We start from the raw sequence: 20,652 nt of genomic DNA, 5'->3' as shown, positions 1-20,652 counted from the left end.
GTTGTGGCAGGAACAGGAATAGAAAATGTAGGTGGCAAGGCACATCACCTTTCCTAAGGAACAGAGCAAAGTATCTTTTCATTCTCCAGCTTTCCCTAAGGTATTGTTACAGAGCAAATTCAAGGTAAAATATCCTTTTAATTCAAGTTCTTTCTTTGCTTTTTCCGAATTTAGAAGAAAAGACAGCTTTGTTAGATGCCATTGTTAGTTATAGAAAATAGTTTGGATTTCTTTTATTCAATAGGTAAAGAGGACTCAAAACAGTTCTATCTAATTACTGCTGTAATTTCACTTCCCTAGTGCAGAAAAGCAGTTTATCATGTTGATGTGGAAGGAATTTAGAAACCTATTTGTTTTACTTGGAATAAAAAAAAAAAAAAAAAAAAATCACTTTACAATAAAACTGAAAGTTCTGAATTCTTAAAATGTTGCAAAAGCCTGATATATATTTGAGAAATAATTAATTATTTCTAGATTTCAATAATGGCATTCCCACATTTCAATGTGTATGAATACTGAAGGAAGAGTATGTCATCGAAGTGTAATCAAAGCTGGCTTGTTTAGTGAATGATTGACAGGAGCTGTGGCATTCACATTCTCTGGAAAAATCCCTTTTCTCCCGGGGAGCTGAGAAGCCTCAGAGAAAAGGAAAACAATTCTTATCTCATTTGCTTCTCCTGTGTTTTGCTCACGTGGAATGTGTTTGCAGATTGTTTACCCACAGGTGATTGTTTCATTGGACTCTGCTCTGAGTTGTTTTGAATCTCTGGCCAATCAGGGCCAAGCTGTGTCGGGACTCTGGAAAGAGTCACGAGTTTTCATTATTTTTTAGCCCTCTGTAAGTATCCTTTCTGTATTCTTTAGAATAGTACAGTTTAGTATTCTTTAATATAATATAGTATCATAAAATAATAAATTAGCCTTCTGAGAACATGGATTTAGATTCATCATCTCTTCCTTCATTGGGACACACCTCTAATACAATAAGGGGCAGAAGCAGAACCTGAGTTTTTTCAATCACCTCACACTAATACTTCATTGAGACTCTGAAGTGCACTGCATTAACAAAGCCAACACTCCCCCAGAAATTATATAAATGCAAATATACAATGCACCTCTCATTTCATTACATTAATACGAGCTCAATGCATCAGCACAAAAGTAAAAGTGTGCATCATCCAAAGTGGACTGCCACAAATTAACACAGTGGGACAGGAAATACAAATTACACCATGTATTTGTGCCACCTGAGTGGTGTTTAACACTCCATTGGTGGGGGATGATCGACTGGCAGGGATGTCAGAGGCACACAGGCTCATCAGAACCCTCATTAGCTGCACACTGAAGTAACTGGGGAGGGAAATCAATACCACCTCAGCAGCAGGAGGAGGGCAGGGAACCTCCATCTGCAAATCCTCAGCCGTGGCAATTGAGCTTTCTCGTGCAGCTGGTGCCTATTGAAGTAGAAGGGGCTGAAATCACAGTAAAGATTTATAGGGCGAGATCCACAGAGAGGTTTTTGTTCTGGTTTTGCCCAGAATGGAGGTTATTGAGCCTTGAGTAATGATTAAAGCAAACTGAGCAGGTTGTATCACGAGGAAAGTTCATTTTCCCTTATTAAATGGAAAGAATAAGGTGTAAAAAGTACCAGAAGATTCAAGGAACAAAGCTGGTCAATCAGTTGATACAGTCTTGCCTGGGCGGGTCTAAATGAGAGACAGTAACAGAAATAGATGAAGATATCTTCAAGAATCTACTATAGACTGGCAAAGGAGATTTGTGATAGAAATTAATGCCATCCCTGTCTCCCTGATTGTGCTGCCTTGAAGTACAGAGAGTTTGTCACTAGGATTTGTATTAAATTCTGAGCCTTTCTATGGAAAGCTACAGAACAGTCAAAATTTACTTTTACCCCTCGCTGATCCACAGTGAGTAAGAATTAGAATTACAGAATTAGACATGGAATGACTTAACATCTGTATGAAAGGCCTTGTACCTCAGAGACCAATGCTTGCCCTGTATCATACTTTTTTCCAGATTAAAGGATTTATTGTTTGTATTACTCACTCTTTCTTCTTCGTCACGCTGGGGTTTTTTTCTATATTGCAGAAAACTGAGAGTTGGTTTTCCTCATTGGAAAATCAGACCATGGTATTACAAAGCCTAATTCTCCCCTCATGATGCATGATTAAATGATGACCCATCAACAGTAACCTCCATTTTATTTTAAATAACTTTTTTATTAACTACCTTTGAATTTGAAGCTGAGTTGACTATGATCATTAGGTTGTCTTAATATTAATGAAGTGATTACTCCTAGTTTATTTTATTTGTCATAGACCATTTCTAAAGGGAAAGGCAGATATGCCATTAGAAGTTCTAATATATCTGACTCCTCTATTCAAAATCAATCCATTTTTAGTTCTACATTTTGTATTTCGCTTAGGATATTCACAAGGTCACATTTCCAATACTTAGAGTAGATGCTATCTATCTCCTACATTGCATTACCAATGCAATGAAGGTAGAGTAATATATTTTTAATAGGATAGGTACAATCCCGAGGCCAAAAAGAAAAAAAAAAGAAAGAAAGAAGGAAAAGAAAATCTAACTGTATGAAAATGTTATCCAAGTTCTTTAACTCTACAGTTGTAGATCTGCCTTTACACAGGGGATTTCCATGTTGCAGTTCACAGTCCATAAGTCCATAAGCTGTCAGTTCATTTTATACATCAATTACCCATCTAACTATGTTAACAAAATGTTGTGAAATCCTGTATATCCATCCTGCACTAACCACTGAGCTGTGCAGACATGTTTCAGGGTGCTCTTTCTTCTCCTTTCCTTGGCAAGTACAGACAAACACTATTGAAAACAGGAAACACTCAAAAAAGTAAAGAATTTTCAGCTACTTTCCCATTACTTTCAGTGGGAATAAACCACCTGTCATATCTGAGGACACTGAAATTCACATCTATATAATGCCTAAATAGGTATAATTTTATACCCTAAAATACCTGGCTTCCTTTGAGGAGATGCCTTTCCTGCTTTTTTGCAAGATCAAGGTCTGTAAGAACACTGAAAGATCAGGTAAAAAATCATATGCCTTGCTAAAAATAAGTATTTTACTTCATTGTATTGTACTGTACTAATTCATCATGAACTGCCAAAATTGATGGTTTCAGATTGCAGAAATAATATCTTCATTCTCTCATTTTTAAGACTGAAGAACAGCTTGACGTGTAACTGGGAGCTGGAAGGAAAAAAGATTGAAGGCAAATTTTGTATTAGTTTTCTGTGAGATGGGAAAGTTCTGGCAAAAAAATAAGAAAATGTGTCTGATATTGTAACACAACAAGAATTTTCTCATTTTGAATACTTTTGGCAACACTTTTAATATCTGGTAAGAAAATATTTTTTAGAAATCTTAACATCCTGTCAGAATATTTGTCATTGTGAACTCGAGTGTGACTGCTTTTGACTGAATGATTTGTATGCTACAGAGAGCTGTGAAAAAGGAGCTATCCTCCTGTTACTCAGACATAGATGCTGAGGGCTCATCCTTTCCCAGAGGCTTTGCAAGAGGGACAAGAGAATTTTCACTAGTGGAAAAGGGGGGAATCAATCAAGAAATTTTACTTAATTGCCTCATGAAATGCACAATTTAGTATTCATTTTCTTGATGGGAGAGGATGGATGGTTGTTCAAATAACACATTTGCAAGAAGTGATTTGTCTTTCTGCAACTGCAAAGATTATTTTTTTTGTTGTAACACATTTGTTTTGCTTAGGACACGCAATAAAACATAAAGTGAAAAAAAAAAAAAAAAAGAAAGCCAGTTAAGAGAAAAGCCTGATAAAGTTGGGTATAAATTTCTGGTCAAGGCTCTAATAAGAATATGGAAGGCTAGATAAATTTAAATATTATGAATTCCTGATGAACTTTTAAATTAAAATCACCTCTTTGTCTTTGAGAAGTTGAATTGTGAGTTTTTAACCCAATAGAGTTATTTCTCTGCCTTCACATATTTTTGTCTCAGTTTTTATGAGTAAAAAGTACCAGAATTTTTTTTAGTTATCTAAGAAAATGTTTATTTAAAGCTCATTATTCTACTTAAATAAGGTTTTTATTTATTTTTGTTTATTCATATTATTATAAATTATCTCTATTTATTTTTAAAAGTGCAAAACCAAAGGAAACCACATAACTATGATGTGTCATTTAAATCATCATTTTAATAATCTGTTACCAACAGAGTCCCAGCTGCAACTATGTAAAAAGTGACTTAATAACTCTCAAATATGGATAAAGTTTCAAACTAAACTTTCTTTTTCTTTAGAAAAGAAGAAAAATCTGAAAGATCAAGATTCTATTTTCTTAATTTAGACACATCAAAATGTGTAAAGATTAAATGATGTGACAAAAGCTGTGCAAGAAAAGTGATTGTGAATTTAAGTTAAAAAGATTTGTCTTAAATTTTCACTTTAATAGATGTAATTTGACCTGTCAAATTCAAGAAAGTATGCATAATTTAAGTTCATTAAAATATGTACATGCTCAAGTTTGGTCTAGATATTGGTGAAATTTACTCTCAAATTTTAAATTAGATTAGCCAAGGATTTCTGTAAATCCCTGCATTAATCTCACAGCTTCCTTGGACAGGCAGATTTCACAATTCAGGGCATGGGCACTAAACACAGGAAGGTCAGTTTTACTTTAGTTACTTGTTTGTATCTGTGTTTTTTTCACCCATTTCAGGAGAATTCCCACTGATTTTGGCCACCTTTTCCATGCAACAAAAGGGCTGCAACTCTGAGACTTTTCCCTGTGCAGAGATTTCCCACGAGATGTTCCAGGCTCAGCTGGGATCTGGGAGTCACAGCTCCATTTTCTGCAGATCCAGGAAGCTTTTTTGGGGTGTAATGCTGAGTTTAGGAAACACCATCCACCTCCAGCTCCTCCTCTAGGCCTCCTTCTGTGCCCCGTTAGAAGGGGTCAGGGCTTTGTGTGAGACAGGAGATCCATCCCTTTCCTGACCATCAAAATCTCCACTTACGACTCACCCGGAGCCGCTTTTGGTGAAAACAATTAAAATTTACCTCCAACATCAAAGCAATGAGGCAGCAACAAAGATTTATGAAAACAAAGGTAGGAAGTATGTGAGGAGGGGGCAGAAGAAAAATAAAAGAACTAATTATGAATAATCAAATTATCATCAGATTAAATTCCAAACCTCTCTTTTTCCCTCCTTGTGTCTGTTTGACATACTGTCAACATTTTCTTTATTTCTGTGGCCAGTAACATGTTCCCCTGCCCATTCCATGTGCTCAGGTTGCTGCATCAGGAATCATTCTTTCCTTGGCAAAGTGTTCTGGGTTTTATGTCCAATCCTTTTCTTAAATCTCCCTGGGGTTTCATTTAGATTAAAATCCTCCTTTCTCCCACCAAACACTATTGATCCTTAATTTATTTAGGAGGCAGTTTCAGCACTCCTTCTTCCAGATATTGACTGCTCTTACTGCCTTGGAAATGATAATGGCCCTTCAGAAAAAATAGGTGCTATCTCTTGCACTTGAGTGGGCATTAGAAAAATATTAACAGCTCTCCCCCACTTGGGAAGACAAGGAGTAAATCTCCTTTGGGAAGTTTTTTCTGTACACTGAACCTTGTATCTCATATTAATGAGCAAAGTCCTAATGATACATCTACAGAATTGATGCTTGTAGCTCATTAGTGGGTGTTGGTTGAGACAGGAGTGAAAGCAAAAATACAAAATAGGTCCAAGTTGACTAAACAGTCTTCTAAGGAAAATGAAATAAGTCAGGTCTCAGTTATTTGCATCGAGACCTGTACAAAAAAAAAAGCTGTTAGAATTGCAATGCTAGCATTTATCTGGCTGAGGTATGTGCTCAGACTCTGCCTCACAAGGCATAAGTCCATTATCCTAAAAAAGAGCTCATGAGAGATCATTAACATCTGCAGGTTTGCATGTTCTGTCAGAAATCTTAATTACATCCTACCATGGTTTTGAAAGACTCTCATGTATCACCTGGTAGAATGCCAGTCACCCATTTAATAGCACTTCTAACCCCAGAAATACCCCTTTAGACAACCTCTAAGAATCATCAGAAAACTTTAGATGCATCAGTAGACGGCAGACAGCAAGTGACTGTGGAGCTGTATTACCCTGGAAACATTTAAGGAAGAGCAGATGTGTGTTCTTCAACAGCTGTATAGTGGAAAAATTGCATTTGAAAAAAATAAAAGCGCTGCAGAATGGTCTGTCTACATTTTATATCCCCCTTTTTCCAAATCAGTGACTGTCATCTCATTAATGAGTGTTAATGAACTACATCTCACACAAACTCCATGTTCCCTGGATTTATGGATGAAGAAATGATTGAGACAAACAGAAGCCAGGAGTGTCCCCACTCCATGGCACAGAGAAGGACTTGGGTGTCTGAAAACAATGTATTGGCCATCTTTTCTGGATTCTCTGTATTTACACACACAGCTGGGAAAATAGACACCCTGACCTTCAAAAAAAAATCCATCATGAACATTTCCTCAGAGTTTTCACTTTGCCTTAAATGAAAAGCAGCTTCTCTCCATGACAAACTCTGCTGAGTAATTACATTTGCTACAAAAAATGTTTGTTCTCACCTATTGTTCCATGTGTTTATTAAAATAAATCAGGCCTAATGCAGTCATGTCTCAGAGTAAATTCATCTCCTGGCAAAAGATTTCATTTCCAGTTTAGACTTTCACTAAACAAGGATGTGGACTTCAATGCATAAAAGCAGCATAGATGGAGTCTGTCACCAAAAATTATTATTAAGGTAATAGGCATCATGCCCCACTAATTTTAATATATTTATTACTAGCAAGTATTGCAACCTTTGCATAATAATTTTGGAAAGCAATAAATGTGCTAATATTTGGCTTGAAAAAGTAAAGCATTTCTTTCTAATTGTTACTGTTTCCTGATCAAGCCCTTGGCAGAAACTGTCTTCCTTTAACCCACACATCCTCTGACTGCCCCAGACTGCTCTCTAGAGGGAAGAAAATTAATTATTTCTTATACATATGGTGGCTCCTTCTTCTCTACATACAGCTGAAGGAATGTCTTATCATCAAACAGAAAGAAAATTGGACATAAGCAAGAAAACATGGTCCTTTTTCTTCTCCATGTCTTTGAGTATTCATTACAGATACAGGGAAATACCTAGAGAATCTCTTGCTGCTCCTTTCAGATCACCCATGCTTGATTCAGCTGCCCCATTAAAACACTTATGGTTGATGAATCACCCATCTCAATGACTGAGAAAGTTAGAGCTTATATCTATATTCTGAATTTGCTAAGGCAAAGATGAAATCAGTAGGTAGATATTCCATTCATCTGTACAAGAAAGGTACAAGAAGAAAAACGTGCCTGTCCTGCAGCTTCTGGTCCACCTAGCCCATCTTGGACTTGATCTTAAAGATCTTTTCCAGCCTTTATGATTCTATCTTCCCAATCAACAACCAGTATTACATAAAAAGAAAAGCAACAACAAGGAAACCAAACCCTAATAATCTGATATTCTGCCAACATGCAAAGAAAGGTACCTGATCCAAAGGAGACTTTGAGGTAGAGAAGGGAAAGGGTTCAAACCCATGCAAAACACATATAATTTAATCCCATATTTTCAGGCTTAAACCTAAATGGGGTTCCCCACTGGAATTAGATGCTTCTGTAACTTTGAAGGTCTTTTTTAACTGTAAATTGGAGGATAAAGGTGATGTCCATGCCACAAGAATTCTGAGGATAACTATGCTAAAGATTACAAATAAAATCATGTACTACAACAGTGGATTCTGACTAAGAATTGTGACAAAATGTATTTTTCAAACTCTCTGCTGCGTTTCCCGCAGAAAGCAGACATTATTCTTCAGACTCCAGGTAAGAGGCCGAAGTCCAAAAATGAAGAGGCAATCTGCAGCCCCACGCTGAGCAGAGAGCCCTATCTGAGCTGCAGCGTGCAGCAGGGATTTAAGAAGAACATACAGTCCAGTCGATGATAAAATGTTTGTTGCTGCCTCCCTGGAAGTTGTAGAAAATCAATATCCCCATCAGTACCAGGTCCACTGGCTCTAACAGGCTGAGCTTTGCAGCAGGCTTGGATTTCTTAAATTCAGTCTGCAGCCTGAGCAGGGAGGGAAATAAATGAGTGCGTGTGTGTCAGTGCCTTGTGTGTGTGCTTCTGAGGGAGAGGGATGTGCAGTGAGCTGGAAACCAATTAAATTGTAGTGTTAGATAGGTGATGAAAAGGGCTCTGTAAAAGCAGGATAGTGCCAGAAGCTGGAGTTTATAAAGTACCTGGTATCCAGTGAATAATAATAACATTAAACATGTTCTGAACTAATTTACTTGTACGGAGAATTGGAGTAAGAAAAGTAAAGCTTAAAAAAAAATGTGAAGTTCAGGCAACAAACCTATAGGAAAAAATGAAAAGGTGTCAGATCTAATGCTTTAAAAATACACCCAGTAGTACAAAAGAGCAGGCAATATTGAAAGGCCTGAGGATGACCCATACTGACTGCCAAACCTCACAGAAAATAACCCTAAAATGTCAAGTGGTTGTGCTAAGGACTCTCATTGAGGAGATGGGAAGGAGGTGGGGGAAAAGTATGAGTCACATAACCAATTTCCCAAACCTCTTGCATTTATCATCAGCATCCTCAAAGGATACTCTGATCCTTAAAATCCAGTGTGGCCTTTAGGCTGCTGCCAATAGAAATGTGGGATGGTTGGCCTGGAATCCCAACTGACCCCACCATGCCCTTTGTGCTGCTACACCTTCACTTCTCTCTTGTTCTGATGCCTCAGAGTTTAGCTTTTCTATTTTTCAGATTCTGTGCTGCTTTAGTGCATGGGTCTGAGCTTCATATTAGGGCATGGTGAGCTCTCTGCACAGAGCAGGGAGACAAAACAATTCCTTCTCTAGCTGGGGACCAAGGACAAATGATCCAAATCTCAGGCCCAAGAGCACAAACAACGTGGGCTGAAGAGAGAAAAACAAGAAGGATGGGACGTGATAACCTAAAGGTGTAATTGGACAATGAACTTCAATATGCAAATGGAGCAGAATTTATAAAAGTGAGAGATCCTGTGACAGTCGTGCATCTTGTGACCATTTTGGTTCATCTTGGGTGTAGCCCTGGCTGGGCTCTTGTGCTGCCCAAGGTGGATCCATTGGAGCCTCTTAAAAAATCCCTACTTTATTCTTTAACTCTGTGTAGTCTCTGTTCTAGGTCAGCCTTGACAAGGCATCAGTTCAGGGAGGGAACTACAGCTCCTGCTGCCTCCCAGCTGGTGATGTGGGAGGCAATAGGGGCATTAGGAGAGAGCTGAGATGGAGTTCACCTGCCTGAGGGGGCAACTTGAACTGTCCAGCCTGGGGGCTTGACCTCCAACGGAGATGTCAATGGAGACATCAGTGCAGAGTCGCCTCCAGAGGCTGAATGAGGTTATGGGAAGACCAATTCCTCTTGCTTTTGGGGTTTCTCTCTCTCTTTTGTGTGCCTTCTGCTCTTCGTTTTCTCTAACCTCCACCTCCCCTTCCCCAGTTGTAGCCCAGCCTAACTTTGACACCAGGAGAGCTGCAGCACCAGTCTGAGAGAGAAGCTTCACCTCTCAGACTACAAAACCCATCAACCAGGCATGACCCCCATCAAATTTTCTAAAGAACAAATAAAATAAGACTCTTGATATGGCCCCAGCCTTACAGGATGAGGAGAAGGGAGGAAGAAAGTTTTTCTCAATACGTTCACTCTTTACCCTGTTGAAAACAGGATGCTCAGGGGAAATATTTAAAAACAGCTTCCAGCCTTGATCTGCTTCTGGCAAGAAGCTGAATAAAAAAGTGAACCAGTACAAGGTTTGAGTGAACCCTAAGCAAGGTTTGAGTACTCAAAAAAAAAAGGCAAAAACTAAACATCCCCTTGAACATTTGTACAGCCACATCTCCAAGTTTGGGCAGAACATACAGAACTCTGCACACAAGGGAATCTCTGGAAATTACTGAAGATTTTTGCCATTAGAACAATTACTGGGAAGCAAAGCCGCATTTATGCACATGCTAAAATCAAGGCAAGAAAGAGCTCTCTGTAGAGGGAGCAAATGGAGCTCTAAGCAAACCAGTTGGAAACTATTGTTTTTATATAGCTAGACTAATTAGCACTGGTTTCAATTTTTGAATAAAGCAATAATTAAGAAAAGATAAGTCAGCATCTCTAATTACCACTCTGCATTGAGCAGCAAAGACAAGTGCAGTAGGTTGATTCTGGTCATTTTGAAATACAGGAACAGGATAAAAACGTCTTGCTTTGAACACCCAATTTTACCTGTTGGAATCTCATTATTTCTTAACTGATTGCACTGTCAAAGAAATAGAGTTAAGCACTGAATTAAGCTCAAAGATATTTTCAAAATAGGGTGAAATTGTACACAATACTGAAGCATTACCCTCTCCAGTTTTTTGTAAATATCAACAAATATTCAAGGCTTTTTAGCAGCTTTCTTTCTTTTCTTTTCTTTTCTTTCTCTTTCTTTCTTTCTTTCTTTCTTTCTTTCTTTCTTTCTTTCTTTCTTTCTTTCTTTCTTTCTTTCTTTCTTTCTTTCTTTCTTTCTTTCTTTCTTTCTTTCTTTCTTTCTTTCTTCCTTCCTTCCTTCCTTCCTTCCTTCCTTCCTTCCTTCCTTCCTTCCTTTTTCTTTCTTTTTCTTTCTTTTCTGTCTTTCTTTCTTTCTCTTTCTCTTCCTCTGTCTTCCTCTCTTCCTTTCTCTCTCCCTTTCTCTCTTTCTATTGTATTACAGCTTCTTTATTGACAGATCTGGTTTGAGATCAAAGCTCCACTGATTTTTGTTGGTTCTGTTCTGGTATTGATGTCTCTCACCTGATGTGTGAGGGAAATCACTGCTACTGAAATCAGCCAGCTTAAAACCCAAATCCCTCAAAGAGAAAGAAATTAGGAAGAGAAATGGCCTGTAGTGCTCCAGCAGTGGTGAAATGAGGATCAGGTGTCCAAGTTTAAATATGGAGCACTTGCAATCAATAAAGGTGCTTCAGATTTGTGCCCGCATGAGAGCAGCATTGCTTTATGAGATGAGCACAGACTTTAAGAACTGCCATATTCATGGGTCCTGCCGTGGTTTCACTGGAGGAGCTTCCACATAGAGCTGAACAGAAGCAATTAAAAACGGCACTGGCAGGTTATAACTGTAAAACACCTTCAGAAGTTCTTGTCTTTTTAGGATATCTTAGTATTAGTTTTCCCTTTGGGATATCCATTTAGACATCCTCTGTGGATTAAAGGCATAAACAACCCCATTTCACTCCCACAGGTTTGCAAGCTGAATACCTGTCAGCCTTAATGTGAAAATACAGGAAAAGAGAAAAAATTTCCTTCTAAGTATAACAGAGATCCAGTTGGTAGCTCACAATTCTGCAATAACTACCCCATTCTGCATCTCTCAGCAGGAACTATGGGACTAAATAAGATTTCACCAAATTTATTATAATGGTAGAATTATTGGAATAAGTCTACCAGGACACCTGAAGGGGCTGATGGAGTATAAATACCATTTCCATTAGGAAGTAGGTACAAGTCAAGCTCACCTGCCAGCCAAAAAGCTCTCATATCTGCCTGGGATGTAGCTGTGCCTGGGGCCTCCTGTTTGATTTTCCTGATAGTCAGGCTCATTTCTCTTTGCACAACATACAAGCTTTTCTTTTCTTTTCTTTTCTTTTCTTTTCTTTTCTTTTCTTTTCTTTTCTTTTCTTTTCTTTTCTTTTCTTTTCTTTTCTTTTCTTTTCTTTTCTTTTCTTTTCTCTTTCCTTTTCCTTTGAAATTAATATGTAGGTTATTTTTTAACCATGGTAAGGAATAATGCAGTCATCTATCTATGGAAAGAAAACCATAATTCATGCAATTTGACTGATCATTACTTCAATATGGATGGTTTAAACTGCTGTAAGAAGCTGTCAAATTGCTGTTCCTTAATCAGCCCCATTTTGCATAGAGTAACACAAGAAAATAATTCATTTCTATGTAGCTGTAAATGTTCTCAAACCAGTTTTCCTTTCCTCTCTCTTACATACAAATAAGTAATTTAATAAAATACCACAAAGCACAACAAGAATGGGGGAGAACTAATTTTGAAAAGAACTTCCTTTTGAGACTTTTTCAGTGCTAAGACAATCTAAAGATCCAATGCAAAAAAAGCTGTTTGAAGTGTCATCTGGATAGTTAACCCCAAGGTCTCAAGAATTCATTGATATTTGAAAATTTCTCCTGAGCACAAAACCAAAACAAAATCAAAACAAAACACAAAAGGAGAGCTGTTGCAGTCTGTTGTTGAAAAATCAATTGCTGCAGTCTGCTGTTGAAATGAAAAATGAGAAGACTGTTTGAGGCAACTCTTAAATCTTCTCTACATCTCTGCCCAGAAGGAGACTTCCCTATCCTGCAGGAAAAGCTGAGTTCTGTATTTCCAAATGTATCACTGCATCCAAAATATATCAGAACATATTCTGGTGAACTGTGACCATTTTTCCAGGCATTTCAGTTCATGCCAACATTGTTTATACCCCAGCAGTCTGTCTGCTGTACTCATGGTTTGACAAGATCTAAGTTGTTGGATAAAGGACAGGAGCCCAAGAGGAACAGTTTCTTTAAAGACATCTGATTAAGAACTTAATTTGAGATCTGTCTGTTACAAAGTTATTAATCCACCTAATGTTCTTTGTTCATTCTATGTATGGAAAGTTTCTTTTATTCAAATGACAGCCAGTCATACATCAAATGCTCTGAGAAAGCCAAAGTTTCTCTATCACAAACAGACCTTTTTGGCTAGACCTGAAATTCTGTCAAATAAAACATGGTCTTGTTTTAAAAAAACTTCTTTGAAACTATGCTGACATTAATCTTATGGTTCTTTTCTTCTAGTCCTTTGCTGCTGGTGTCTGCCTCCATATTTGCTAGTTATGCTACTTTATCTAGAATAAATCAACAGATTGATGCAGTATGTTTCCCCATATAATTCATCTTAGCCCATTTCATACTGAAATGAGTAATCTTCCAAACTCTGGAATCAAGACTTGGCTACTAACAAACACTCATGATCCAGAGGGCCTTTTGGCTAACTCCCTCAATGTTTATGACACATTACCTTGGTTTGCTGATTTATTAGGATTTGCAAGGACCATCCTGAGGACCAGGAGAGCTTGAATGCCTTTCACAGCAGGACAGGCAGCCTGGAGCTGACACAGGATGAGGGACCTGCAGCCTGTCTCTCATTCTGATGCTCTTTGGGGTGATATCAGTGGGTGCCTGCCCTTAGTGACCATCCACTCTCCCTACATGAGCAGTGCCGGCTGTTTTCCCTCTTCCACTTCTCAAACTTTGCCTGGACAGGTTCTACGCCTTCCCAAACTGAGCAAAACCCTGCCCTTGCCATCAGCATTTTCAGATCATTTGCATCTGACAGAAGCTGCTGCCCCATCAGTTGTCTTAATTTTCTTCACAGACACAAGCAGTCCTCCCCTCCCTGTGAACATCAGACTTAGGGAAAGGCAAATCTGGTTTTAAAATGTCCTGTATCATAATTTTTTAATGCTAATGCCTGTTTTAGTTCCTCACTTCCTTTGGTTTCATTTGTAACATTCCCACATTTTGTTTTTGCACAAAACAAACCTGACCAGGCAATAATCATGGGTTAGTTGCAAAGCTGCTATATTTTAAATTAGTAATTAAATTCTTACTGAGAATATAAAATTTTCCCTTGCTATGGACTGTGTTGTATTTCTGATGTTTTGAAATCTAAGTAGGTTTTGTCACTATGTCAAATTAAAACTCAGCTAAAATTGCTCCATGAAACACAATTTTTGATGAAGTTGAGGTCATCGTTTATTGAGAATAGGGAGTCCACAATAAATTCCTCCCCAGCAATTTCATTACATGCAACTTTAATGAATTAGTATTTAGAGTCCTGTAACTCTCAGTGGTCTGTGATTTATGAACATCTAATACTGACCCCAGCAACTTTCCTTGCATTCTGATTTTTAACAATAACCAGCTCCATCAGTTTTCCTTTCTGAGTATGGTGTTGGCAGCAATGCACACAGGCTTGTTCTTGACAGGTAATTTGGGTTTTTTTTTTCACACATAAAGGATTTCCAGCTTGGATTTCATGCCTGAGAATTCAAACATGACTGGCCTGTTTTAGCCTTCTGTGTCTTGGTTGTTTACAAGTCTCTTGACTAGGGAGAAATTTAAATTACTACATTATACAATCTACTCTCTATACTTGACCTAATATCCCTTGGTCAAAACTATCCATCTGGTGCCATTTAAATACTCTGGTTTTGATACCTCCTGACTCCTTTCCTCTCTATACTGCAGGAAAACCTATCCCAGGATAGGTTTTCTGGGAAATTCATAGATAGCCTGGATATTTTTAACTTTTGTCTTTCTACCCAGATCAGTCAAGCTTTGCAGACTGTGAGGAGCAGTGCCAGATGCTCTGTCAGAGTCCAGCACAGATGGAGCCAAAGGTAGCCTGTTTTCAGTCCCACAGTCCTGCCAGTCCCTGAGTCATGGTGTTTGCTGTCACTCCCAAAAGGGAACGAATAATCTTGATATCCTCCCAGCTTCACACCAAATCCCATCCTCTTCCCCCAGCATCCTCTCCTCTGTGGCAAATGCCACTTGTGGATGCTCTGTTAGTGATATCTGCACTTTATTCTGCTTTGAGCTGGGTTTTGCCTCCATCAGCCACTAAAGACCTCTGTGCCAAGAGCACTCCTCACATCCTTCATTAACAGAACTGTGCCTTCAGAGGGGGAAACAGGCTGTGACTCACTCCAGCATCTGCTGGCACCATAAGGGCTGGGAATGGATGGCTGGCTGGGTGGGTGGGTGGGTGGATGGAGCCAAACAGACAGAGGAGTCTCTCAGCCCCAGTGACAGCTTCTGAACATGCCATCTCCCAGCTCTTGTACCCTCTGCTGGCAGCTGAGCTGAGGAGCTGACCCATCAATATGCTGCACTCACACTGAAATTTCAGGACAGAAGAAGAAGAAGACTGTGGGGCTTCTTGAAGTCGTGGCTCTTTCATTTCCAGCCTCTCCCTGGCACTGCTCGGTGGAAAGTTAAATGAAATTACATTCCTTGTTCTCACACTTCCCTTCTCTACCCTGTCAGGAGTGTGAAGCAGCATACGAGACACAAGGATAGTAAAAGCTGCTGAAAAAGATTCCTATTATTAAAAGGAACCTTTATCTAATTATTGAAGGGATTTATGAAGGGGCTGATGGATAAGAGTCACTGGAAGGATAAAGTGTGGGGCTTTCTACAAGGAGGAGAGAAATCCCCCTCAGCTCTAACCCATACAGACAATCAGTGTCAGAGAATTACCGACAGCCAAAAAAAACATCTTCCAGTTTAACAGGCTGAAATAAAGACTGGACATTGGTAAGACTGGACATCAGCAAGACTACAAAATTATGTAGAATTACAGCAGTTAATGTTAAAAATTCTGAGAAGTTATTGAGCATCATCCTTTAGTTTTATTATCATTTGAGTATTAGAGATTAGCAGAAGATACAATGTAAAGAACAGATCATTACACTTCTACCCAGTGTGAAATTCTTGTATTTTCTCATGGAATATCTAGTCCTATGTTCTGCAGGACCCTGGTTCTGTACTGGACATCTCAGGTTTGAGCATTTATTTCTTTGCTAACTTGACATTAAATCTTTCCAGCACTGACAGGCCTTAAGAGGGCATTTCTCCATAGCAGGAATTCCTTGAAAATGGAATTTCTCTGTAATTTCTTTCTAGAAGATGCCACCTTTTGGGGCACCAGGGCAAAAAGCAAAAAGGGCAGATGTAAAATTACTGGGGTTTTTTGGGGGGAGTTTTTGTTTGTGTTTATTTGGCTTTTTGGTTTCTTTTTTTTTTTTTTTTTTTAGGAAACCACATACACTTGTAATTCCACCTCCACTTTAAAGCAGAACAATCTCTTGAGATGTTCTCTGTTAGAACATGGCAAAGTAAGTGACAAGCAAAGATCACATTTTCCATACCCTGATTAATGATGTTGTCTTGAGGTTTGTTCAAAATTTGGAGGTCGCTGGATGACTGACATAAACAGTGGTAGCAAAAAAAGCCTTTTATCCCTGTTCAAACATCTAGTGTTTCTAACTGGGTTACACTGTACAGATGAAATGGTGAAACCACGGATAAACAGGCTCCATATATATCTTCTGATTAGATTTTTAATAAGTCAGAATTTGCATATTTTCTTAGCAAATTTGGACAAACTTGTTAAAATGAAAAAAAATTATATATTAACTTTAACCCAGAGAAGAGAAATAGTTTTCAATTATGTCAACAGATTTATCTTGTACATTCCTTGCATCTGCTGAAGTGTTATATCTTTAATATAAAATAACTGCTTGGTCAGAGCTGGGCTTCTTTTCCCTTGAATATAGGCTTTGGGAAACCAGTCACTTGTTCTGTTTAAAGCTTTTTACATTATTTGCAAATTTTTTTCCTTTTAAGAAACCCATAACATCCACAGAAAGTGAAAGAAATACTGTTGGCTGGAAAACATTTTGAAACTTCTGCATTTTATGCAGCAAAGAAAAATGTCTTTAACAGCTGATACACAGGGCTCATAATTCAAACTGTCCCTCATTACAGACCTAAATTTATCTTCCATCCCACACAGATTTCTACTCCATCCCAATTTTCCTACTCAGAATTATTCACATCAGAAATGTAGGCCCATGAAAGGCAGGGCAGCAAAAGTGTTATTTATGCTAAAGGAACCAATCCCACTTCTTATTTCAGCTTTCTGGCTGTGGGTTTATTGTGTCCTCCCTCTCGGGGCTGAGTCCCATATGGTATCTCACATTTGCACCCAAGCACATGGAGAATGTGGTGTCTTTGCCTCTGAGAGCTTGAATTAATCCACTAGGACTCAGCCATAAAGTACTGTAAGGAGCTGGAGGCTTTATTGACTCCAAGCTCTCTGGATGCATTTTTTGCCATGTGAATTATTTAAAGTCCTTCACGAGCTTCCCTGGGGCCTTTTCAAAAGGAACTCACAATCACCTTCAAACATGCTCTGGCCAACCCTCTCTTCTGAACCTGCTTTCCCTAAACACCCTGGATTCTGGCAGCATCTTCCCACCTCTGGGAGGGGAGTGGAGCCCAACAGTCAAAATTTTCACACCACTCTGCAGTTACAAGTAATTATTATATTCTAAATTACTGGCATTTTTTTTTCCAGGACAATAGGAAAGATATTCTAATAATTATAATAGTTCTGATGCCCTGTCATACTTCTATACACAAGATTTATCTTCATAAGGAATATGACAAGTGATGTTATTTCAGAATTGCACATACATGGCTTTATACAGGCACACAAGTTCAAGAATACTTGATTTTAGTTAATTTGCATTAAAGCTATTTAATAAAGCTATAATCATTCAGAAATTGCTTCAGAATAACAATAAGATTTTCATTTCACAGTCTTTTTCAAGAACAATTTCTCCATGAAAATCAACTCAAAATTATATGGGGCACAGGAATTCATTATGAAAGAGTTCTGTTAATGGAGTCTGATGATTACTCCAAACAATGCTTCTGGGAAACTTGGTTCCCAAAAGCTTTCAGCTGATGAATCCAAGAGTTCAGCCTGAATATTATCTGTAGGAAATACAGCAATAAAAAAAGCTAAAACACCACCAATAGACAAATGAATTATGGCTCTAATTATTTTTTCCATCAGACTCCAGTAGAAGTATTTAATTTTTTTCTGTTCCTGTAAACCAAACCAACATTTTTGTTGTTGTTTATGGCTAATAAGGAAATCATGTTGTAACACATCAGCCAATTCAGGACACAGTAAAGAACCATCTCTACCCTGGTTTAGCATCTCTGTTTCTTCCTTTTCCCTCTTCATCACCTGGGATTTTATCCACCCCCATTCAGGCCCAGGTAGAGCTTCTTCACCCACCCATATTTACAACTTAGACTCCGAATAAACAGTTTTATTGCCTATGCATGACCTCTCTTTTTCCATCTCCCTTTCTTATTTTCAATTTCTGGCTCAGCCAGGATTTATTTAATGAGCTCATCCAAGTCTTACCAGGAAAAACCTGCCCTGCCTTGTATTTTTCATGCACCACTCACACTGACAGTCATACTAAATAATAAGTATTGATAATAAGAACACCACCATTACCCCAGCTCTTTTCTTGAGCTAACAACTGTGACACAAGCCATCAACAACATAAGAAACCACTTTATTCACCAAACAGTCCTGACATTAACTTCCCCAGCAACAAATTATTGTCTAAATAATTTGTAAAATTGTCAAGCAGCAACCTGCCTTTTCTTCTGCAGCTCCCACTTATGTGATGGAATTTCCATTTGCAACACAATGCAATATTTAAATTAGAATGTCCTGGATGCTTGTAAGATGCTACTCTTACCCTGAAGGGACGTCCTTACCTGATGCACTCTAAAATTTCTTTCTCCTTTGAAGTTAATTTTAGATAACATCAGATGAGGATGTAGCCTGCAGAATTAGTAGGGCTCAAATCCAACACAATGAGAAACCTTCCTGTTGTGTCAGAATCTAAAGATTTCCTTCTTCCCTTCCATGAATCCACGGTACACAAAAGTGCACTTCTCTAGGATAATGGTAGCTTCAGCTGATAAGGAAGGTGGATTTTCTGAAATTCCAAGATTTCGTGGAATTCTATACTAGGGCCAAAGTGAAATTGCAAAGGCAGGATCTGAAATTCCAAAGCAAGATCTCATTTCTTCCTAAATTGAAATTATATGATACTGCTGTCCTCAGAGACCAAGCTCAATTAAATCTATCATGAGGAAATTACTTTCTACTATATATTTGCAGTAATTGACTTATTTTCTCTTTAAATTCAGATTCTGAGTCAGGAAAATAGATAAATCTGATTCTTACTTCAATGCTGGAACTTTTATCCTAATTGAAGACAAAGATCCCCCTTAATTTGGCAGGTCTATATTTACTTATAAAAACCCCTCAACTTATAGATTGCCAGAATATTTCACACTGCTTTTCAAAATAGCCTTTTCAGTTTTCTGAAAATCATTTATAACTGTGAAGAAAAATCAATCTCTCCTTTATACATTGCAATCAATTAACAGGTTGAAGATTTTTAAGTCTTCCTATGATGCAGTTTCTTGGATCACTAAGATTGTCAGACACTGACCAAACAGTTATTAGGAAAATAAAAAAACCAGTGGGAAGATATTTCCAGTTCTAACATTTTTCTGGCTGTTGAACTCTACATACATCTGCAGGAATATATGGATTGTTCTCCTAATAATGTATCTGGGAAAGCCATCAGGGAAAGTCTCTGCTTGAAAGTATAAACAAATTAAAAAAAAAAAAAAAGGCATTCTGGGGAGTGATTCAAAGGTCATAAATGTCACAATACCAAAGCCTTCACGGGAAATCATCAGGCAAAGTAAAAAAAAAAAAAAAAAAAAAAAAAAAAAAAAAAAAAAAAAAAAAAAAAAATTAAAATCAAACAATTCTACCCATGTCCTCAATATTTGCCTCTTTTCCCAAAAAAATCCACCCTCGCACAAACACACAGCAGCTCACCCTTACTCCAAGGATCTGCCAAAGTAGAAACTCAGAAATCTTCTACAAACCTTTTGTTTCTAAAAATAACCAGAATTAGGTTTACCTCTTCTACAAACCTTTTGTTTCTAAAAATAACCAGAATTAGGTTTACCTCTTATACAGAGAGGGGCATTATCTATCTAAAAATTATTTGCATCTAAGTTAGAAAGCAAATTGGTTTGGTCCTCAGTGGCAGTAAGGACAATAATTTCAGACTGATGGCAAAGGCAAAGCAAGATTGGTTCATTGCTTACAGATGAAAAAACTCTAATTTTTCTTTGCTGCTGTGTTCTCCCCACTTCATGCCTAAACAATACATAGGAACAATCTGATCCCTTGTTCTGTCTGAATAGTCATACCATGTTCTGACAGTGGATACAGCAAATTCTGCAACTGCTTTGGTTTGCATTTGCTTGAATTAAGAAAAAAAAATAACCAATCCAGATAGTTCAATAAATAAGCGTGCGAGTTCAGTTTCTGAGTAAACAGTAAATCAGTTAATAAATTGAATTCTTGCATCATTACATCTCAATGAAATCAGTACAATAAAATTCCAAGTGGTTACAAAAGTTTAATTTAATAAGCAGTGGATTCTGTAATGTTCTCAGTACTCTCAGGATCATTTATACATTGAGATTTTGCCCCAACAGTGCAAGTGGTGGTGTCTCATTCCACTCCCTTTTAGGACATAGAGAATCATAGTGTCACAGAATCATGGAATTGTTTAGGCTGGAAAAGATCTCTCAGATCATGAAATCCAGCCATCAACTCAACACTACTGTCAAGTCCACTGCTAATTCATGTCTCTGATCACCCCATTTGAACATTTATTGAATATTTCCAGGGACAATACATAATTCACCTGTTTAAATATGAAATAAAACATATTTTACAAACTCCCTGCCTTTATCCAGCTGTTC

The sequence above is a fragment of the Motacilla alba genome, chromosome 4 (assembly GCF_015832195.1).
Source record: "Motacilla alba alba isolate MOTALB_02 chromosome 4, Motacilla_alba_V1.0_pri, whole genome shotgun sequence".
Classification (NCBI taxonomy): Eukaryota; Metazoa; Chordata; class Aves; order Passeriformes; family Motacillidae; genus Motacilla; species Motacilla alba.
Note: the sequence above shows the minus strand (reverse complement) of the source record.